Source organism: Sarcophilus harrisii, chromosome 2 (assembly GCF_902635505.1).
Source record: "Sarcophilus harrisii chromosome 2, mSarHar1.11, whole genome shotgun sequence".
Classification (NCBI taxonomy): domain Eukaryota; kingdom Metazoa; phylum Chordata; class Mammalia; order Dasyuromorphia; family Dasyuridae; genus Sarcophilus; species Sarcophilus harrisii.
The window spans coordinates 329725518-329750632 of record NC_045427.1 but is presented as its reverse complement, the minus strand read 5'-3'; the positions used below and the strand labels follow the sequence as shown (position 1 = coordinate 329750632).

The 25115-nt window shown below is 33.4% G+C and overlaps 1 protein-coding gene across 1 annotated transcript in view; it reads right to left on the bottom strand.

The window, feature by feature from the left end:
* Positions 1 to 16282, bottom strand: part of FRMD6 (FERM domain containing 6) — a 103815-nt gene extending 87533 nt beyond the window's left edge. The window contains exon 1 of the mRNA XM_003758810.4: positions 16135 to 16282. The gene's annotated coding sequence lies outside the window, so the exon portion shown is untranslated. The remainder of the gene's footprint in view (positions 1 to 16134) is intronic.
* Positions 16283 to 25115: the final 8833 nt, after the last annotated feature.

The window sequence follows — 25115 nt, the reverse complement described above, 5'->3', positions numbered from 1 at the left end:
AAGTCACAGTCAAAATTACCCAGGTCCTGGCAACTTTCACTTTAAATGATTGAAGGGCCTGGAATGTGATATTCTGGAGGCCAAAAGAGCTTGGACTGCATCCAAGAATCAACTATCCAGCAAAACTAAGCATTATCTTTCTGGGGAAAAGGACATTCAATGAAATAGGAGATTTTCCATTATTTCTGATTGAAAAGACCAGAACTGAACAAAAAAATCTGGTCTTCAAATACAGAACTCAAGAAAAGCATAAAAAGGTAAAAAGGGAAGGGAAAAAAAAAAGCTTATGTTTTTAAAAAGGTAAAATGTTTATATCCCTACATGGGAAGATATGTGTAACTCTTGAGAACTGTATCTTTGTTAGAGCTATTCTTAGCGGGTATAGGTATAATTTGACTTCATTGTGATGATATAAAAAAGAAACTAGTGGTAGAAAAGGAAGAGAAAGAAAGAACTGGAAGAGAAAGAAAGGGGAGGTAAAATGGGATGAATTATATCACATGAAAAGGTATAAAAGACTTATTACAATTGAGGGAAAGAAGGAAGGTGGATGAGCATTATTTGATGCTTAATCTCATTGGATTTGGCTCAAAGAGAGAATATTTAGTTTGAGATAGAGACTTGTCTTACCCTATAGGGAAGTAGGAGGGGAAATAGAAGGGGAAAGAGGAAAGGGCAGATTGAGGGAGGTAGTAGTCAGAAGCAAAACATTGGTGAATAGAGAAAGGGGGAAAGGAAAGAGACAAGTATAACTTGAGAAAAACAGGATGGCAGGAAATATATATGGTTAGAATTTTTAACTCTGAATGTGAATGGGATGAATTCTCCCATAAAAGAGAAGTGGATTGCAGACAGGAATAAAAACCAGAATCCTACAGTATGTAATTTGCAAGAAACATATTTAAAGCAGAGAGACCCATATAAAGTAAAAGTAAAAAGCTGAAGCAAATCTATTATGCTTCAACTGAAATTTAAAAAATCTCAGATCAAGCAAAAGCAAAAATAAATCTAATTACAAGAGAGAAAAAAGGAAACTACACCGTGCTAAAGGCTACCACAGATAATGAAGTAATATCAATACTAAACATATATGCACCAAATAGTATAGCATCCAATTCCTAGAGAAGTTAAGAGAATTGCAAGAAGAAACAGCAAAACTATTCTAGTCTGGGATCTCAATCTCCTTCTCTCAGAACTACATAAACCTAACCACAAAATAAAGAAGAAGTTAATTAGGTAAACAAAATTTTAAAAAACTTTAGTACTAGAGAAAATTGAATGGAGAAAAACATGGAATATACTTATTTTCCTTGGTGGTACATGGAACCTACAACAAAAATTGGCCATGTATCAGGACAGAAAAACCTCAAAATCAAATGCAGAAAGAAATAGTAAATACATTTTTTTCAGATTATGATGCAATAAAAATTACATGTAATAAAGGGACAGGAAAAAAGACACAATATTAATTGGAAACTAAATAATCTAATCCTAAAGAATGAGTGAGTGAAACAACAAATCATGGAAACAATTGATCATTTCATCGAAGAGAATGACAACAATGAGACAACATTCCAAAATTTATGGGATGTAGCTGTTCTTAGAAGAAATTTTGTATCTTTAGATGATTACTTGGAAAAAAAATTGCAAAAGAGAAGATCAGTGAATTGGACATGCAACCAAAAAAGATAGAAAAAGAATAAATTTTTAAATGATAATTAAATATCAAACGAAATTTGAAAAATAAGAGATTAATAAAATTTAAAGTAAGAAAATTACTGAACTAATAAACACTGAGAGGTGGTTTTTTTTTTATGCTTGTATACATATGTATTCAATTATAGCCATATCATATTCATTTTTACAGTTTCTCAATCATCTGTAATGTTATACAGTCAAAGTTGTGTTTGGTAAATGTTTAACAACAAGATCTCAGGATTGGAAGGGAAATTCTATCTACAACAGTTTTCATTTTATTAATTATAATTGCATTCACTTTCTAAAATCTAGACAATTAGCAAAACAATAGATTAAGTCCTGATTTACATCCTTTGCTAATTTCTCAAGAGTGAATGTTCCATGAAAAATTTAACAATTAGCTCTGAAGAGACAGTTCAAGCTGGCTCCAGCATCACCCAAAGACAACAGAAAGAACACTCTCTCCCCTAGATGGCAGTTAGTCTAATACATGTTAAATATATTAAAGTATGTGTTCAATTCAATATATGTATACATGTTTATATATTTATCTTGCTGTACAAGAAAAATCAGATCAAGAAAGAAAGAAAAGAACCCGAGAAGGAAAACAAAAATGCAAGCAAACAATAACAGAAAGAGTGGAAATGCTATGTTGTAGTCTATACACATTTCCTATAGTTGTCTCTCTGGGTGTAAATGACTCTCTTCATTACTGAACAATTGGAAATGGTTCAAATCATCTCATTGTTGAAAATAATAAAATCTATCAGAATTAATCTTCGTATAGTCTGGTTGTTGCTGTATATAATGATCTCCTGGTTCTGCTCATTTCACTTAGCATCAATTCATTCAAGTCTCTCTAGGCCTCTCTGAAGTCATCCTGTTGGTCATTTCTTACAGAACAATAACATTCCTTTACATTCATATACCACAGTTTATTCAGCCATTCTCCAACTGATGGGCATCCATTCAGTTTCCAGTTTCTAGCCACTACAAAAAGGGCTGCCACAAACATTTTTGCACATACAGGTTCCTTTCCCTTCTTTAAGCTCTCTTTGGGATATAAGCCCAGTAGTAACACTGCTGGATCAAAGGATATGCACAGTTTGATAACTTTTTGAGCATAATTCCAAATTGAAGAGGTGGTTTTATTTAAAAAAAAAAAAAGATAAACTTTTAATTAACTTGATTATTAACTTGATTTAGTTAACAGATTTATTGGCATATAGTCAGACAAAATAGTTCCTAATAATTGCTTTAAATTAAATCTGATAATCTAACTGAAATGGATGAATACTTACAAAAATATAGATTGCCCGGATTAGCAGAAGAGGAAATAAATTACTTAAATAGCCCCATTTATGAAAAAGAAATAGAACAAACTATTAATCAACTCTCTAAGAAAAAAATCTCTAAGAAAAAAAAATAGTTTACTATATAAACTATTTTGAAAAACAGGAGTCCTATCAAATTCCTTTTATGACACAGAAATGGTGCTGATAACTAAGCCAGGTAGAATGAAAACAGAGAAAGAAAATTATAGACCAATTTCCCTAATGAACATTGATGTAAAAATCTTAAATAAAATATCAGCAAAGAGATTATAGAAAGTCATCCTAGGATAATACTCCAAGTAGGATTTACACCAGGAATAAAGGGCTGGTTCAACATTAGGAAAACCATTAGCATAATTGGACTATATCAATAACCAAACTAACAGAAATCATATAATTATCTCAAAAGATGCAGAAAAAGTATTTGACAAAATCCCAATACCCATTGCTAATAAAAATATTAAGAATAAATGGAGTCTTCCTTAAAATAATTAGTTACATCTATCTAAAAACCATCAGCAAACATCATATGTAATGGGGATAAACTAGAACCAATTCCCAATGAGATGGGGGTGAGACAAGGTTGCCCAATATCACCATTACTATTCAATATAATATTAGAAATGTTATCTTTAGCAATAAGAGAACCAAAAAAAAAAAATCAAAGGAATTAAATTAGCATAGGTAATAGGCAATTAGCATAGGTAATGGACACAAAATTTTCACTCTCTGGAGATGATATGATAAGAATCCTAGAGAACTAATTTTAAAACTATTAGAAACAATTAACAACTTTATCAGAATTGCAGGATATAAAATAAATTCACATAAATCATCAGCATTTCTATATGTTATTAACAAAATCCAGCAGGAATAGACAGAAAGAGAAATTCCAACTATATGGACACAATTACAAAACACTTTTTTTTTTTGGCTGAGGAAATTGGGATTAAGTGACTTGCCCAGGGTCACACAGCTAGGAAGTGTTAAGTGTCTGAGACCAGATTTGGACTCAGGTCCTCCTGACTTCAGGACTGGTGCTCTATCCACTTACAAAACACTTTTCACACAAATAAAAGTTAGATCTAAACAACTGGAAAAATATCAAGTGCTCATGGGTAGGCAGAGCTAGCAAAAATGACTATATTGATAAATATTGGAGATGTGAGAAAACTGGGACACTAATACATTGTTGGTGGAGTTGTGAACTGATCCAACAATTCTGGAGAGCAATTTGGAATTATACTCAAAGAGCTATCAAACTGTGCATACCCTTTGATCCAGCAGTGTCTCTACTGGGTCTATATCCCAGAGATCATAAAAAAGGAAAAAGGACCCATATGTGCAAAAATGTTTGTAGCAACCTTTTTGGTAGTAGTAAGGCACTGGAAACTGAGTGGATGCATAACAGTTGAGAATCGCTATAAGTTTGTTATATGAATGTTATGAAATATTGTTCTATAAGAAATGATCAGCAGAATGATTTCAGAAATGGTGCCTGGAGAAACTTACATGAACTGATACTAAATGAAGCGAGAACTATGAGATTATTGTGCACAGCAACAAGAAGATTATGAGATGATCAACTGTGATAGACATAGCTCTTTTTAGACATGAGATGATTTAGGTCAATTCCAATAGACTTATAATAGAAAGAGCTATCTATATCCAAAAAGAGAACTGTGGGAACTGAATGTGAGTTACAACATAGAATTTTTATCTTTTTTATTGTTGTTTGCTTGCTTTTTGTTTTCTCATTTTTTTCTTTTTTGATAAATGTGGAAATATGTATAGAAAAACTGCACGTGTTTTACATATATTGGATTACTTGCTGTCTAGGGAAGGGGATGGAAGAAGGATGGGAGGAAAATCTGGATCACAAGGTTTTGCAAGGATGAATGTTGAAAACTATCCTTGCATGCATTTTGAAAATAAGAAACTATTATTTAAAAAAAAAAAAAAAGAATATAGAGGTTGAAGGGAGCTGCAGATATGAAAATTTTATGCACTGTTTGATGAGGTCACTATTGTTACTTACATTTAATTTAGTTTTACTTTATTACTAGGGACCTTTCAATATGAAAATGTGATATAAAAATAAAACACATCAACAATACTTAAAAAAATAAAGATATTATGCAATGTATGAGATGAAGAATTTCTCTCAGAGTTAAAAAAATATTTATGCTATGAAACTATCTCTCATTTTGAAGGACTCAGAATGTCCTGTATCTTGTCTTGCAAATCATTGTTTTTGACAGCTAAAGTACATGCTGACCACAAAATCATACTTTCTCTAGCCAGAACTAAAAAGGTATAAAAACCTCCAGACTAGAAGGAAAGGGGGTCGTCTCCTCATCATCTGGTGAGACATATTATTAAAAAAACATTGTTTTCTTTGCTTTTGTGCTGGGGTGAATAGACTGTATTCCTTAAATAGACTGTACCTTCTGAGACCCAGAAAATGGATCAAAGGGGAAGAAGGGAGGAAGGGAGTTTATGGTTAGGGTTTATATAATCTACTGTGCTGAACACACACATGCACACACTTCTCTGTTAACACCACTTTTGCTGTTCAGAGTGTTTTTTTCTTGAAAAAGATAAACTTTCCTTTTTACTATACTTATCTTGAGGCTCTGGAATTATTGATAAGGGTCTGCAAGTCCCATACAGATGGGGGCCCATCTGGGAATTGAACTCCTTTCTTGGGAGATTCCCCAGCCTGAACTCAAAAGCAGGTGCCATACCAGAAATCCTAGAGGACCAATTTTAAAACTACTAGAAACAATTAACAACTTTATCAGAGTTGCAGGATATAAAACAAATTCACACAAATCATCAGCATTTCTATATGTTACCAACAAAGTCCAGCAGAAAGAGATACAGAAATTCCATTTAAAGTAACTTTGGATGTGTGAGTGTATTGGTCTTTGATCATGGTAAGGTAATTTGGGAGTTAATTCTAGGCTCCTTAGGGATTAGGTTAGTGCAAGGAAAGAGAATCTTTTTCTCTTCCTCTCTCTCTGCCTCTGGCTGACTCTAGGAGTTCTGCAGAGAAGGCAGAGAGAAGGGGAAAATATATTTAATACAGTGGAAATGTGTAAAAGCAAGTGGAATAGGGAAGGCAGAGTGATAAAGAAATGAGATATACAGTTTTAAATAGAAATGTAAAGGAGAAAGTGTTAGCATGTAGGAATGAGAAGAGCATAGACTGAAAGGGGATTAGAATTTGAGAACTTTAGGGAAAATGGAAAAGCACTGTGCTGTTACTTTAAAAAATCTTGCAAGCAAGGAGCCTGTAAGTTTGTTATCAGCACTCAGTTTTTGGAACCCCGTCAGGAAAAAAATCTCAAGGTAAAAACCCATATGAAGTAAAAATTGGCACTTAACTCTTTCCTTACTTCCAAAAGAGAAGAGGTTTGTGTGAATTGGGAAAACAAGTAAAAGGTAATTTTGCTTTAATGGATTGTAGATTTTAGGGAATCTTACAGACCACTTGTTAATTTTAAAATAACTTTAAATTGATATGTATGTTAAAATTGGAAACTTACTTAGTTGTGATAGATTCTGTTCTACCTAAATTGATATGCAATGGATTATTTCTGAGATTGTAGAACCAGATTTGGTTTGTTATCTAGTACCCTGAATGTTATTAGAATAGAATATAAATTGAAACACTAACAAGAGGTGGAAAATGTGTTAAATAATCTGTTATTATCATCCTTGCTAACTCAATAAATGGAATTTAGGAGATTGGTTATTTCCACCTTTGCTTGTGAGTTAAGAGAAAATTATAGCAATGACCATTTGGCTGTTACTTATGAAAATTCTAAGATTGTTCATTATGTTAAAATCTACAATTGTTAATTACTGTGTGTATAGAACAAGGAGAAGATTTAGTAGTTACTGGAATGAAGAGATCCTCGCTGTATAAGTTAATCAGGAATTTCAGAAATTGTTAATAGATGAAAGTAAAGGAAAAGATTTCTGTGTACCTATTATAAAAGTTACTTTTGTATATGGGAAAAATTAAAGGATAGATATAAATATGAAGTGGGGAATAATTTGCTAGGCAGAAATTGGATTATTCAATTGCTTTGGAATTAAAGGTGTTGAACCATCAAGTGGAATTAAAATGCACCCTCATGTGGTAGAATATAAACGGCAGAAATAGCTCAAGAGGTTTAAAAATTCTCCACTTAAAATCAATCTGAAAAATCCAGAGGATGTAATGTGTGTGTGTCAAACAATACCCTATATCATTGAAAGGAAAAATAAGATTGCAATCAGTAACAAAGGGCCTTTATATGTCCCCCTTTCAATACCACTATTTTGCTCCTTAAGAAATCAGATGAGACTTAATGGATTGATATACAACTTTGGGACAGTAAATAATTCAGTGACATGTTAGAAATCATCAGAAGAGAATCTTTGAGGTAGTAAAGAATTGTTTAATTGGAATATTTAGATGTTTAAAGGAAGCAACTTTGTAGAGAGGAGTGGGGAACAGATGTTTGTACTTATCCCCTCTTAAGTCTAAAATAGAGGCAGCTACAATATGTTCTAAAGGGGAGGAGAAAAGGTTGGAAAATACTGGAGCAATAAAATCTCCTGAAAAATATTGCCAATAACCTGATGAGAGGAAAATGTTAAATAAGGCTATATAATTAGGGAAATTTTAACTGTATTGTATTAAGGAAGCCATTGCTGTGCTCAAGCAATGGGTGATGTACTTTTAAGAAAATTTGGCTATCTATACAAGGATATGTTCAATTGCAAAACAAATATCTGAAATGTATATAACATGTCTAAAGAAAAATAAGAAGGTATTGAAGGAGGCATGCCTCCAGAAGGAGGGAGCCTAGCTCCAAAATATTTAAGTTGGATTTTATAAAATGACACTAGTAGGAAAACTGAAGTATTTATTGGTTATAGTGGATCATTTTATAGGATGTGTGAATACTTTCTCCTGAGCTGTGCTACTTCAAGAGGGCTTAGTAGAATAATATTGGAACAAATGATAACTAGGTATGATTATTAAGACCTACTGAATTCTGATAATGGCATATACTTTAATTCTAAAGTTTTATAAGAAATTGAGTGCATTTGCCCTCATCAGGGAAAGTGAAAAGAATGAATCAGATTCTTAAGAGATTATTAAACTGATGCTTTGGAACAAATGTTTGCCTATAGCTTTGTTAAAGAATTAAACTGCCCCCAGAAGAGATCTGGGGCTTTCCTCATATTGTTTGGTTGGTTTATCAGACATATTAGACATAAAACATCCAGGAGAGACATTAGGTAAAAACTAAAGATCATTATAAGAGACTCAATTCAATAAGATCAAATTGTTTACTTCTTATATGTGAAAATGTAATGTGAAAATACTGGCAATATTTTATGATTGCTATTTTTCTTTGGGCAGTTTGAAAGAAAGGCTTGGGTTGAGCTAAGTATAGGATGATTCTAAAAAAAATAAACCGGAGGGAGAGATAAAAGGAGTACTTGTACAAAAAAGGCATAAGAGGAAAAACTGATAAAAAAAAAAAAAAAAAAGATAGGTGGAGGACAGGTACTCTCATCAGAAATAGGTTATAGAGGGGAAAATATACATATACACATATATTACCTATGTATCTGTGTATCTGTACAAAAATCTTGTAGATTCAGAAAGAAATAAGAGGGCAAGGGCAAGGACATAGGATGAGGGGAGCTGATAAAGGAAGGGAATTTTAGTGGAATGGGTAAATTAAGCAATAGGAGGATAAAGTAGTAGGGAGAAGTAAAGAAGAGATGTGAAGTGAGATAAGGTAAATAAGGTGAGAAGGATAGTGAGGAAAAATAGGATGGAAGAAAATAACATGTCATATATAATATATGAAGGCAATGGAATATTACTGTTCCATAAGAAATGATGAACAGGCTGATTTCAGAAAAGCCTGGAAAGACTTACATGAACCTATGCTGAGTGAAGCAAGCAGAACCAGAACACTAATTATCAATTGTAATGGGCTTGGCTCTTTTCAACAATGAGGTGATTTAAGGCAATTCTAATAGACTTGTGATGGAGAGAATCCTCCTCATCCAGAGAGAACCATAAAGACTGAATGTGATTCAAAGCAAAGCATAATATTTTCACTATTTTTTGTTGCTAATTAGTTTTCTTTTCTTTTTTATGTTTTTTTTTCCCTCTTTTGATCTGATTTTTCTGGTTCCAGCATGAGCATGATGAATGTGGAAATATTTAAAGGAATTGGATTGCTATTTGGGAGAGGGAGGATGAGAAGAGGAAAGGAGAAAAATTTGAAACACAAGTTTTTGCAAAGGTGAATGTTGAAACCTATCTGCATGTATTTAGAAAAATAAAAAAAAAACTATTTTAAAAAATAAAATGAAATACTAGGCAGTATGAAATACCTGAGCATATACCTGCCAAAACAGATTTTTTGAATAAAAACATAAACTATTTTTATACAAACTGAAGCAATATTATTTATGGGTAAAGAAAGCAAATATTTGTAAATGACAATTTTAGCTAATCTATTTATTCACTGTTATCCCAATTAAATTACTAAAAAATAGTCTTTATATGAAAGTCCAGCAGCAAGAGATAGAAATATTCCATTCAAAATTAGTGTAGGCAATAGAAAATGTCTGGGAGACTACCTGTCAAGAAAAATCCAAGAACCATATGAATACAATTACAAAATACTTTATAAAGCAGTAATCGTCAAAAAAGAATGGTGGATCAGTGGAATAGACTTGGTACAAATGACACAGTAATCAATGACTATAGTAACCTATTATTTGATATATGCCTAGATCCCAGTTTTTGCTGGGAAAACTGGATAACAACTAGTCATACACCAATACCTCACACCATATACCAAGATAAAGTAAAAACAGATGCATGATTTAGATATAAAGGGTGATACCAGAATCAAACTAGAAGAGCAGTCATATTAATGGAAATGGGAAGAATTCATGACCAAACAAGAGATAGAGAGCATTACAACATGCAAAATAGATCATCTTAATTATGTTAAACTAAAAAACTTTTGTACAAATAAAACCAATACAACTAAGATTAAAATGAAAGCAAAAATCTGGCAAACAAGTTTTACAGCAAGTGTCTCTGAAAAATGCTTCATTTCTCAAATACATAGAGAACTGAGCCAAATTCATAAGAATATAAGTCATTCTCCAAATGATAGATATGAACAGGCAGTTTTCAAATGAAGAAATCATAGATATATGAACAAATGTTCTACATCATTTTTGATTAGAGAAATACAAATTAAAAACAAGTGAGATACCACCTCATACCTATCAGATTGGCCAATATGACAAAAAAGGAAACTGATACATGCTGGAGAGGATTGAGAAAATTAGAATTATTGGTGGAGTTGTGAACTGATCTAACCATTCTGGAGAGCAATTTAGAACTATGCCTAAAGGGTTATAAAACTTTATATCCTTTTATTAAGCAATACCACTATTAGGTCTATATCCCCCTTAAAAAAATCATAAAAAAGGGAAAAATATTTATTTATATGTGCAAAAACAATCATAGCAACAACCCTTTTCATAGTGGCAAAGAATCAGAAATTGAAGGAATGCCTATTAACTGGAGAATGGTTGAACAAGCTTGTGCTTTATGAATGTAATAGAATACATTGTGCAATAGGAAATGATGAGTAAATAGATTTCAGAAAATCTGCAAATAGTTGTATGAGCTGATACAAAGTAAAATGATAAAAGCACAAAAACATTGTACAGAACATCAACAATGATTATGTGAAGACCAACTATGACTGAATGGCTCGGCCCTTCACCATACAATGACTCAAGAAAAGTACAAAAGACTCAGGAAAGAAAATGCTATCTATTATCCAGATAAAAAACTGATCAAAATGCAGATCAAAGAATAATTTTTTTCACTTTATTCTGTCTTGTGTTTTTTCTTCCTTTTGATCTCTCTTTCTTCTTTCATAACTATGACTAATATGGAAATATGTTTTACATGATAGCACATGTATAAACTATATCAAACTGCCTACCATCTTGGAAAGAGGGGAGGAGAAGAAGGGAGAAAAACAGGGAACTCAGAATCTTATAAAAATGAAATGCTAAAAAATTTTTTGACATGTAATTGGAGGGATTTAAATAAACAAAAATATTTCTAAATAATTATTTTACTGAGATATAAAAAAATAATAAAGTTCATTTGGAAAAGCAAAAGATCAGAAACTTCAAAGCAACAAGAATAAGTGGTATAAAGTGAGGAAATTCAGCAGTATCAGACCTTAAACTATATTATAAGGGGGAAAGTATTGTTGAAGTATAGAAAAGATAATTTTGATTATTTTAAAATAAATTTTTCTAGTATAAATAAAACCCATATAGCCAAGAGAAAAAAAATACAGAAAATTGGGATTGGGGGAGGGAGAGACACAGAGAGAAGATCAAAGACAATCTCTCAGACAGAATGTGATTGAGTTGAAATATTCCTGTAAGTAGGAAATGATGAGCTGATTAATTTTAAAAAACATAGAAAGACTTGGACCTATAAAAGACTGTTATCCACCTTCAAAGAAATAGATGATAGGTGAAAATAAGCATAGAGTGTATGAGTATAGAAGTATATAGAAATATATGTGTGTGTATATATATATTATGGATATTTAAGTATAAGTGTATGTATGTATGTGTGTGTATTTAACTGTTGCCTTCCAGGAAGGAGGAGAGGAATAGGAAAGAAAAGTAGAGTGCTAGCAGGGAACAACAAAAAAAAATCAAGGAAGCTTTAAGCTGGGCAGCTTTGAAAACAATATGTAGTATTAATTATATAGGTTTCTTAAAATGTAAATTTATTGTTTTATATTGAATTTTCTCCTATGGTCTGCTGTGTATATGTCAAATTTTTTTCTCATTTTATATTTAAGTTTAAAATTTTGAAAGTATTTAAAAAAATTTAATTTTTTAAAAAGATTTGCAAAGTATTTTACTTATATTCTCATTTGAGAGAATGTAACAGGGATAAAGAAAAGAACAAATAAACAAAATAATCTAGGAAAATAAAGGGAATAAAACCAGGGAAGATTTCATAGAGGAGGTGGAACCTGTATCCTGAAATAAAGGAATTTAAAAAAGAGACAGAAACAAGATGTGGGCACTTTCAGAAAATGGTACAATAAATTCAAATTTTGCTAGAATGAGGTTAGAAAGATCATCAGGATTCAGGTTGTGAAGCTAAAACATAGCTTAAGCATTTTATATTTCTCTTAAGGACATAGTTTAACCACAGAAGCCAATATAATTTTTCTCATTTGAGCTCTAAACAAAATATATTTTAAATTAAAAAATTAAAAAACAAAAAAAAACAAAGTTAAAACTTTAAAAGCTCCTATACTTTAACATCTCGTTTTTTCATGTGCTAACTTCAAAGACATGTGGTTTTGTCCATATGTCTTCAATAAGCAACACCTCATTTATGTTTGGGGTGAGGGAAGAACAGTTCAAAAATTCATGTTAAACTGAAGGTTTTTTTTTTAAATAGGAATAAAAGATTTAACTCATTTATTTGTTATAGAAAAGCTCTACTATAATTTTATAATTACTAAGTTCACTTTCAAATCTGACTTTTAAAACGTAAAACCAAAAAATTGATACAAAAATAAATGTCAAGTTGTGTTGCCTCTAACCACTACCAGTTTACTTTTTCTGTTTCAGTAGAAATAATTCTACATAACATTAGCACTTAATGGACTTATTCCAAGTAACTGTCTAAAAAACACAACCCATTTCAACAGAAAAAAGAACATGTAATGATCTTAAACAGCATCATAAAATATATATATACATATATATATTCTTTACAGAAATATAACATGAAACTTGGCTACCAATTTGAGGTTTTTGAGAAATTATATGTCCCTCTATATATCCCATCTGGGGACCAAGTATCATTTACAAAGAGAAATATCATTGAGATCATTCAAATCTCAGGGTCATATACATTTTACAACCTGGTATGAGTTAATCTCCTGTTGGTATTAGATTTCATGCAGTGAAATAATTGCTTGCAGATTTTATACAAAAATTCCTTTACATACAAAAATGTCACCTTCTAAGTCCAAAATTACTTTGCCCCCCAAAAGATAATACTCCTTTACCCTAAAAATCTGACAGTACTGTCAAAAAAAACCCTGATTAATCTGAAATCTTTCATTTCTAGCTTCATTCATATCTAAGACATAAATTCTTAAATCTAAAAACTTTAGGACCATTGTAAAGGAAAACTAAAAACCATGTTCCAATAACTAAAAAACTAAAGTATAACTCATTTAAAATATTTTACAAGAAAATCCATTACTTGATTTTAAAAGAATTTTTTCAATTTTAAAGAATTCAATTAAAGAATTTAATTCAGTTTTAAGGAATTCTAAGACAGATCCACAGGCAGAAAATCCAAATTATACCAACATTAAACTTTGAAAAAATCATGTTTTCATTTCTATTATTTTATTCATTTTCCATTCTCTTTCAAAAGCTCCTATGTCCTAAGCAATCCTGCAGTATCTCAGCCGTGCAAATTCAGTATATCCAAAAAAGAGAAACAAATATTTCCTGCACCCAGAAACTTTTTTGCAACATTCCAGTGGTCAATAATTTGAAGATCTTAATCATCCCCTTCCTCAATCCCACCAAAAAAAAAGTCCATTTCATATCACAAGCATTCTGCTCTGCCAGAGGCAACTGAGGGGTGGAGGGCTTCCTCCCCACAAAGGACAGAACTGCTACCACACAGGATTAGAGCTATATAAAAGCTTACTCTCTTTGGATAAGATAACATGAATTAATAAATTTTACAAAGGTTTGTATTTATGTGAAATATGAATTTAACATCTGTAAATATGCTAAAGTCATCCAAATATCATTTATTACATATTTATAATATTCTGCTCTGGACTTTGTTCTCCAAACCACAAAAGATTAAAGTTCTAGCAAATTTTATATATGGAAACAGGCCAGAGTTAAATCATCAGTTCTTTTTTTCTGGTTTTTTCCCTATCTCCTTTTTTATGGAGGCTTTAGTATAGGATGTTTATAGGACTCGATGGCTGTTTAAATTATTTTCTTCAAAATTCTCAAAAGTCCTATTTTGAAAAACTCCACATTGCTCACAGTGGACCACTGAAGGTAAATGTATGCTCCTATTTTAAAACAAACATATCTCTCAAAATAACCATGTTTTCTGGGAGGGGAAATGTTTCCCCCTAGAAGTTTTGAGGCAGTAAAATATCAACTCGCTGAAATCACTGAAAGGAAATGACTAACATTCTTGGAAAATGAAGCCACTGGCAGCTTTCTCCAACATAATCTTTAAAACTGTACCCTGTGGCAAAAGAATATTCTGTTCATAAATAAATAAATTTAGATGGACCCTATCAAAGCCAATAAGTGAAATATTTAGGGTTTAGTATTATATGTAATGCAGGGGAAACCCCAAAAAGACATGACATTTACTGTACATTCCAAAATCAGATTCGAAACCATCAGAGGACAGAACATAAAATATGACAAGTTTTCGATGGTTTGTTATGGTTTCTCTTAGCACTCTAAAGCAGGGAAATTTAATGGCTCTATCGAACTCCAAAAGAAAAAGGACTTTGTCATATGTTATTAATCCAAACACTTGGGGGGGGGGGGGGAGGACAAAAACAAAGAGAGGAAGTTCAGAGACTAGAGTCTATGGCAGTGGTTCTCAAAAGTATGGTCTAGAGAATCCTGGGGATCTCTCTACAAATTCAAAAATAGTTTTTATTTCCAATATGGTAAATGTCTATAAATATAATCCAGATAAACAAAAACGCTTTGGAGAGATCCTCAATAATTTCTAATAGGAGAAAGATACTGAAAACAAAAGTTTGAGAACTACTGGTCTATGGAGACCATATCACAGATGAGTAACTTGGAAAAATTGCTGCTCTTCATTCCAGAAACAAAATATGATTTGGAGCGCTTTTTTTTTTTTTTTAATGAATCCATAGTTCCAATAAATAAATAAATAAATAAATAAATAACATTTTCCATTCCAGATACTAAACTCTTACCATCTAAGCAAAAAACACAACTTAAATGGACTATTTTATCTTGCAATACAATTATTCACAAGGGAAAAAACTGTTTTCTTCCTGAGCTCCTGACATCTCGATTTCAGAGAGCACCCACCCATCGGTAAGGAACTACAGGGTCCTCAAGCTCCACACGTGCTGTCCTGCTGACTCGGCTGATCCTGGGATCTTAGGGTACGGAGTTACTCTGATCCCACTTCTAGACCCCCAAAACAGGCAGAGCAGCTCTCTGGAAGGGCAAAAGCTGGTTGGTGGTTCAGATCCGCTGCAGAAACTTTAAAGAGGTGCTCAGCCAGCAGGCTGAGTGGGCCGTTCCCTCCTGCCTCTCGCCCCGGGCAGAGGGAGGCAGGTGACAGCTTTGGGTCCCTCCCGCACCGCCCCATCTTCCAGGTCTGGGATAGCCATCGCTGTGGGAGCAGCGAGCAATACACACGGTCAATTGTTTTGTGCGCCTAGAGAAACTGAGGGATGCTAGCGGCAGGGGAGGAGGGGGGAAGGAAAAGCGGGGCAGAGAGCGGAGAAGCAGAGTCGAAAGGCAGCGGCGACGAGCTACAGAGGCTCGTTTCTCTAAGGTAACAAGTCACCGGCGCTGCCTGCCTCGAGCCCATCTCGCCCCACTGCTAGGACTCCGCAAGCCACAAGGTTACTGCATCCTCCAGTCCGAGGCGTTTTTGCTGGGTGAAATCGTACGCATCTCGAACGACACCAAAAACCGGGGAAGGAAAAACGGGCGCCGGCCAGGATGCAGGAGAAAAAGAGGCAAGACATTTCTTCCCGAGGCCCGCCAGCTTTTTCCACTTTGAAGCACCCCATCCCCCCCTTTCCCAACCCTCAAAGCCCTGCTCTAGCGCGTCTGCCAGGGAAGCCAGAACAGAAACTGTGTGGGGCCCACAAAGGCTGGCCGGGAAACGCCACCGGACCCTTCCCCGCCCCGCTTTCGGGGTACAGCCTTCCACCTCCCGTACCTTTAATCAGTCTGGAGTTAGGAGGCATCGGAGATTCCTTTCGCTTCTCCCTCCCTAGGGCTTTCTCTACCTCCGTCCAGGCGCAGCCTCCTCTCCCTTTAGCTTTGGTTGCAATCGCCCCGCTTCCGTCCCGCCCCTAGTCCCTCCTCTTCCCCATCTCCTCCTTCATTCCGTCACTAGGTGGCCGCCGAGCTGCATCTGAACTCCTACGGGGAGCGGCAGCGCAGGGACCTTCCAGCCAGACCCGCCCCAGGGACGGTTCCAAATTCCTCCTAAGGAGGAAAGCGTGAAATGCAGAAGAATGGAGGAATGAGGCAAGCCTCTGAGCTTGAGCAGACGGTGAAGGATAACTTTTGAGTGTAACCTTAAGTTTTAGATTTTTCATAAATATGCAAAATTTGCAAATGTCTCTCCCTTTAACAGAAAAATCCTTGGTCTCGCCCCTCTTCTACTAGATGTATAACCTCCCCAGGCTCTGCACTCTAAATATGAATTGGACTTTGGAGGTTTATTTGTCCGCAAAATGCTTAAAAATTTCTCTCTTTTGGTGCAATTAGGGCTACAAACTCAAGAAGTAGCAAAAGAGGACTTTAGGGCTTTCTTTTCCCAATCCACTATTACAATAACTCAACAACTTTTTTCCACAAAGCAGACTTTTGGCTTGGGATGAGGATGGTGATGGATGGATATTTAGAATTACTCCATCCATTCCTTCCCCTCGAATATGATCATTCAACGTGGCTCCAACCATTTATTGTTATATCTTCCTAGCTCTTGTTCCTTTCTTTTTACTCTGCATTTGACCTTGAAGTCCTCGCTCTGGTGGACCAGTGCATAATGGAAGTGGAAAGTACTAAAATCAGGACAAGGATTCAAAGATAAAAAATACTGTCAAATGGGAACCAACTTTTAAAAAATATTGAAACTTAGAGGACAAGTGGATGAGGTGGGGAAAGTATATAGGAGGGATTCTTGGATAGGGTAGGTTAAATAATAGGAGGGCAAGGTAGCAGAGGAGTAATGTGAAATAGAAATAGGATAATGTGATAGTAATGATAGTAATGTGAAATAGAAATAGGGAGGAAAATAGGAGAAAAATAAACAATAAGGAATTATATCTTAGGATGTGAATTGGATAAATTCTGCCATAAAATGGAAACAGTAAATTAAAAACTTCAACTCAATAATATGTTGCTTTTGGGAAATGTTATAAGATTGAAAGATATGAGGAATAGAATTTATTATGTAAAAAAAAGCAAGGATAATAATCATTATCTCAGACAAAATTAAAGCTAAAATAGATTTAATGGAGAGAAAAATAGAAAAACTACACTATATTTCAGCCATTTAGATTCATATTGTTAAAGAGTATTTAAAATTACTAAATAGTACAATATTGAAATATTGCTGTGGTATAGGAAATGATGCGCTTTGTCATTGGAAAGCGTCTTCCTTCAAAGAAACAGTGCAAATAAGCATAGTATGATGTGATGTATGTGTATATATGTGCATGATTATAAATATCTGTGTGTGTGTGTGTGTAAATCTCCATGGTTAGTTTGTAACCTTTTGAGAGGAGAAGGAAGAAATGGGAGAATAAAGCTCTCCTTTAATATTCAGAATTTTTAATTTAGTATTTAATTGGGAATTTTTAACTTGTTCTTTTTCTAGCTTTTTTTATTTGCGTGGCAAATTTGCATTGATCTCTTCTTTACTGTATTCATGTAAGTATCTACAGATATAAAATTTTCCTTTAGAATTGCTCTGACTACATCCCAAAAATTTTGGTATGTTGTCTCATTATTGTAATTCTCCTTGATGAAATTGTTTCTAAAATTTGTTGTTGACCCAGTCGTTTTTTAGAATTAAATTGTTTAATTTACAATTAATTTTTACTCTGTCTTTTCATGACTCTTGCTTATATGTAATTTTTATTCCATCATGATGTGAAAAGCATGCATTTAATTTTTGTCTTTCTTCATCCAATTGTAATATGCTCTAACACATGGTCATTTTTGTGTGGGTGCCATATACTGTTGAGAAAAAGATATTCCATTCAGTTTTCTCCTGAGGTTCATCATATCTAACCTTTCTCAAATTCTATTCAACTCCTTAACATCTTTTCTGTTTATTTTGTGGTTTGATTTATCTATTTTGGAGAAAATTTGAGGTCCCCCACTAGTATAGTTTTATTGTCTACTTCTTCTTGTAACTCACTTCTCTAAAAATTTGGATGCTATAGCACTTGGTGCATAAATGTTTAGTATTAATATTACTTTATTGTCAGTGGTACTTTTTGGCAAAATGTAGTTTCCTTCTTTGTCTCTCTTAATTACATCTATTTTTTGCATTTGCCTGGTCTGAAATCAGGATTGCTAACCTTTTTTTTTTTTTTAACTTCAGCGGAAGTATAATATATTCTGCTCCAGTCTTTTACTTTATTCTTTATCACTCTAATTCACATATTTTTCTTGTAAACAGAATATTATAGGATTCTGATTTTGAATTCACTTGGCTATCCACTTTCATTTTATGGGAGAGTTCAAGCCTTCTATATTCACAATTATGATTATCAAGTGTGTATTTCTTTATTTTCTCTTCCATTTATATGTTTTCCTCTCTTTTCACTCTGTCCTTCTTCACTAGTGTTTTGCTTCTGAGCACCACCTCTCTCAATCTGCCCTCCCTTCTATTCATACCCAATTGAATGGGTATAATTCCTTCTTGGAGCCAAATCAAATGAGATTAAGGGTCAAACAACTTCCCCCACCCTCTTTCCCTCTACTGTAATAGGTCTTTTGTGATCTAATTTATCCCATTTTGCCTCCACTTTCATCTTCTCCCAATAGAATTCTTTTTCTACCTCTTAATTTCTTTTTGTATAACATCACATCAAAGTCAACTCATATCCATTCTTTCTATGTATATCCCTTCTTATTTTTCATATTTTTCAAGAGTAAGAAGTATCATCTTCTATGTAGGGCTGTAAATATTTTAACCTTTCAATAACATGAGTTTTTTTTTTTTTTCCTGTTTACCTTTTTAATGTTTTTCTTGTTTTGAGTTTGAAGATCAAAATTTTCTATTCACTTCTGGTCTTTTCACCAAAAATGATTAAAACTCTCCTATATCATTAATTGTCCATCTTTTCCCCTGAAAAATTAGGCTCAATTTTTGTTGGTAGTTGCTTTGGGTTATAATTGAGATTCCTCTTCCTTTTGTAATATCATATTCCAGCCCTCCAGTCATTAAAGTGAAAACTTCTTAGTCCTGTATAATCCTGACTATAGCTCCACAATTTTTTAATTGTTTCTTTCTGACTACTTGCAGTATTTTCTCTTTGACATGATCATTCTGGAATTTAACTATAATATTCCTTGGAGTTTTCATTTTGGGGTCTCTTTCTGGAGGTGATAGGTGAATTTTTTCAATGACTATTTTACCTTCTGGTTCTAGGATATCAGGAGTAGTTTTCTTTGATAATTTTTTGAAAGATAATATCCAGGTTCTTATTCTGATCTTAATCTGGCTTTCAGGTACTCCAATAATTATTAAATTATCTCTTCTGGATTAACAACTTTAGCAAAGTTAAAGGCTATAAAATAAGCTCACATAAATCATCAGCATCCTTATGTTATCAACAAACCACAGCAGCAAGAGATAAATTCCATTTAAAATAACTGTAGCTAATATAAAATATTTGGAAATCTGTCTGCCAAGAAAAACCCTAAGAACTAAATTAACACAATTACAAAACACTTTTCACCCAAAGAAAGTGAGAGCTAAACAATTGAAAAATTATCAATTGCTCATGGTAATATAATAATATAATAAAAATGACAATTCTACCTAAATTAGTTTACTTATTCAGTGCCATACTTACTAACTATATATATAATTTTTTTTAATTACAAAATTCATCTAGAAAAAGAAAAAAAAAGGATATTCTTATCAAGGGAATTAATTGGGATTAGAGGGAAACAACAAAGGAAATTGGCCTATCAGTACCAAACATAAAACTATATGATAAAGCATCAGTCATCAAAACTATTAGGTACTGACTAAGAAATAGAATGGTGAATCAGTGGAATAGGTTAAGTACACAAGACACAATAATCAGTGACTAGAGAAATCTACTGTTGGATAAACCCAAAAACTCCAGCTTCTGGAATCAGAATTCATTATTTGACGAAAATTGCTGGGAACATGGGAAAAATGTCAGAAACTAGGCATAGGCCAATATTTCACACTCTATACCAAGATAAGATTTAGGTATAAAAGGTAATCCTATAAGCAAATTGGGAGAGCATAGGAGTCTACCTGTTGGATCTTTGAAAAAGGGAGGAATTTATGGCTAAAGAAGAAATAGAGAACATTATGAAATGCAAAATGGTCGTTTTAATTACATTAAATTTAAAAGTTTTTGCACAAAAAAACTAGTACAGTCAAAATTAGAAGAGAAGTAGAAATTTGAGAAATAATTTTTGCAGCCTCTGATAAAGCCCTCATTTCTAAAATATATAAAGAACTGAGTTAAATTTGTAACAATATAAATCATTCCCCAATTGATACATGGTCAAAAGATATGAGTAAACAATTTTCAGATAAAGAAATTAAAGCCATTTATATTCATATGAAAAAATGTTCTAAATCACCATTGATTAGAGAAATGCAAATAAAAATAACTGAAGAACCGTCTCATACCTATAAAATTGGCTGTTGAGAGGAAAAGACAATAATAAATGTTGGAAGGGATGTGAAAAAACTGGGGCACCAATTCATGAGGTTGTGAACTGATGCAACCATTCTAGAGAGCAATTTGGAACTATGTCCAAAAGGCTATCAAACTGTGCATATCCTTTGATACAGGCGTGCCACTTTTGGGTCTGCATCTTAAAGATACAGAGAACAAGGAAAAGGACCCACATGTGCAAGGACCCACAGTGCTTTGCCACTGACCTATTAAGCTAGAACATATGGGCCTTGGGTGCTGATCTGTGCTGTGGCTAAGAACTCCTGCTGGTCAGTGCTACTACTGGGCTTATACCCCAAATAGATACTAAAGAAGGGAAAGGGACCTGTGTGTGCCGAAATGTTGTGGCAGCCCTGTTTGTAGTGACTGGAAGCTGGAAAATGAATGGATGCCCTTCAATTGGAGAATGGTTGGGTAAATTGTGGTATATGAATGTTATGGAATATTATTGTTCTGTAAGAAATGACCAGCAGGATGAATACAGAGAGGCTTGGAGAGACTTACAGGAACTGATGCTGAGTGAAATGAGCAGAAACAGGAGATCATTATACACATCAACAACGATACTATATGAAAATGTATTCTGAAGGAAGTGGATTTCTTTGACAAAGAGACCTAACTCAGTTTCAATTGATCAACGATGGACAGAAGCAGCTACACCCAAAAAAAGAATACTGGGAAATGAATGTAAACTGTTTGCATTTTTGTTTTTCTTCCCGGGTTATTTCGGCTTCTGAATTCAATTCTCCCTGTGCAATAAGAGAACAGTTCGGTTCTGCACACACATATTGTATCTAGAATATACTGCAACATATTTAGCATATATAGGACAGCTTGCCATCTTGGGGAGGGGTGGAGGGAAGAAGGGGAAAAGTCGGAACATAAGTGAGTACAAGGGATAATCTTGTAAAAAATTACCTTGGCATGGGTTCTGTCAATAAAAACTTATTATTTAAAAAAAAAAAAAAAGAACTCCTGCTGGTTTACCCAGACACCATCAGTACTGGGATGTGCTCTGCTTTTACCCAAGTGGACAGACTTTTCCTGAAATTCTTCTAAGTTATTGTAAGCTGGAGAATTGTTTCATTCCATCTTTTTGCAGGTTCTCTTGCCCCAGAATCTGTTTAGAGACTTTATTTAGCATTGTTTCTGAGGGAAACTGGGGAAAGGTTAGGCAACTTCTTGGATACTCTCTGCCATCTTGGCCCCCTATTTGATTCTACTGGGAGACACAATATCTTCAATGATCTGATAGACAATACCTTCATCAAGGGTTGATTGGTTTGTTTGTTTGTTTTAACAATGATACTTATGATGGGAAATAATGTAAGGGGTGGAAAAGAAAAGAAATTGGTTGATGTGTTAAGATGACCCATTGGTGGCAGTTTCTTTTGGGGAAAAAAACCTTATAGATAAAAGGCACATAAGAAAAAAAGCAAATAGTCAAAATAAATAAATAAAGTTGTCCATTTAATAGGTCCATCACATCATAATAAAGCTCAGGTGTCTAATCTCATGTAGCTGTCTGGTTCTATTGACACATCTCCTGATGCAGCCTTCTGGTCTAGGTGTGATCTCAGAGTAATTTCCAACTGAGTGGCATCTCTGGTTCAAGTCTGTTGTAAAAATTCTCTTCCTGCTAAACATCTCTTAACAAAATTAGGGAAAACCCTTAGGGTTTCTGATCAAAAAAAAAAAAATTGACATTTATGCTGTGTGTATATAACTAGTAACATGACGAAAGCTAAATTTTTAATTTTTTAAGGCTAAATGCCAAGAACCAAGTCAAATAGTGAAAATTATCTTATACCTTACATTTCCCTTATTAGAAAATGAAATCGAGAAACTTTTAGACCAGTAATTTTACATTTTTAGGTTGATACATCCAAGAAACTATTAAATACAAAACAAAAAATTAGAAAGCTCTGAACCTAATTTTAATACTTCTCATTGTGCAATTCCCATTAGAAAGGTGAAATTCTAATAAATAACTAATAACAGCTCCTTATAAGAAGATGAATGCTAATAAATTCTCTTGAAAGTTGCTATGTTAACTATTAATGTTTTGAGGTGGATAAACACAAATTGTGAGATATTAAAAAATCTTATCTTACACAGCAATGTATAAATGTTATTTGTTTTTGCTTGCTTTTTTCTCAAAAAGGAACAATGACTCCAGGAAGCTAATATTTTGACTTGCAAGTTAATTCAATTTAAATGAGGGAGGACTATACAAAGTCACCAACCTCACTCTCTCCTCCAGATCCATCTAGATTCAGTGACAAAATATGGATTGGGACAACTAGAGATGATCCCCAATATACTGAGAAACCGTGGCCCTTTTCAAGCTAAGATCTTTCTCAGGTCTCAGTTTTTCTGAGATGACCCCCATTCAGTGATCAAGGCATAAGGCAAAAAAAGTGGTCTCTTTTACCTAGTCAAAAAAAAAAAATTAATCTGGGAGAGGAAAATTCTCAGGATTTCTGGCCAAAACAGAAAGAATTGACATTTTCATTGTGGATATATAACTAGTAATAGATGATAAGGTTCAATACACATTTACTTAGCTGTTCAGCATAGAGAAAGAACTAAAATTCTAAGCTAAATACCTCAAATTTTATACTTGTCTCTTATAATATTATAATAATATATGTCACATGTGATGCAGTATTAGTCTAAAAAATAAAGATCTAATATTGAAGAATCAGGGATATAACTATAGAAAGGAAATAATGTTTCCCTAACTTCATGTCAATCCTAGGCAAGAGTAAAAGAGATAAGCAATTGCACTAACTAGACCCAAGTGGTAAGATATTTTCCATTTAAAAGGAAATCCTATAGTGGGGAAATTGAATCAGGAAATCCTGTGTAAGCCCATGCCAAGAATCATTCTCCCAGAGTTTCCCATGAGAACCCCACTGGTGGTTCATGGAAGTCAACTCCATGGGATTGCTGGCATTATGGATCATTGACTTAACAGTCCTTGATGATCAGACCTAAAGTCATTCAGAAGAATAATAGTTATAGTCCCAGAAGGTCTGAAACAGCAAGTTTCAATCATAGCTTTGGGTAGATTCAGTTATTAAGGATCATATATATCCTTGATAACAAGTATTGACTATAATCATACTTTGGTAATAGAGATTCATCATGAAAATCACAACTTGTTTGGCCTTAGTTAGAAATATTGCTATTAGAATAGGGAACAGCAATGTGAATATCCTACATTAATATAATAATATTATAATACTTTGCTTTTAGAAGCAAAGTTCAAGACTCAATAAGTGAGTAGCCAAATATATGGAACCAGATGGACAGATGTTTTGAATGGGAAAAGAATTAAAAGAATCCAACCTTAGCCTTCCCAAGGTCACCTTCCAATCTTATTCCCAAGGTCAGATATCCACTAGTTTTAGGTTTCAAATATAACTCCCATCATGCTGCTGCCTGCTGACGTTTTTTTCTTGAAGCCCTCATTTAATATTGGCCCAATGATACAACAGACCTAAGAATGAAACTCAAAAAGAGAGTCTCAAAAAGATTTCACCACACAGTTAAGTCTCACTTAGAACTAGACATCATTGTTACCAATATCAAGTTATTGCAATAAATTAGCTAACAAATAAATGATAGCAAGCCTTCTAAGAATCACAAAAATATTTTTACTTAAACATGATATCTATATCTGTATCACTTAATAAAAAACATTTTTTATCAGCTTTCAATTCCTCTGCCCCGGGCATAAAGTTTCTTATTATAGTTATGTATTTACTTTTACAGCAATAATATTAGGAAATAGGTATGAAGTTTTACCAGTTTGAATTTATCTCTGATCATCAGGTTAGCTTAAAATGTGTTGGGCTCAAATATTAGAAGATTCAAGTTGTATAGCTGATAATAATAAAAATAATTTTTACTTAAATATTTCTCTCTAAAAATATTTCTCTTATAAATGGCTTAAAATGTATCCTTGATGTAAAAAGAGAATCATTATACTTTTATAAAGTAAATTAGTTGGAAACTTCTATACTGACAAATATTTCTTATTCAATCTTTAAAGCAAAATAAATCTTTAAAATTATGAATTTATCAAAACTAAGTTGGTGTAAAATATCTTTTAAGTACCATAAATAAATCCCTAATTACTGCAAATTTCTAATTATTGTCCCTATAATAAAAAACGTGTTTGCAAAAAGGAAGAAGATTCCATTTTTTTTTATGTGAAGCA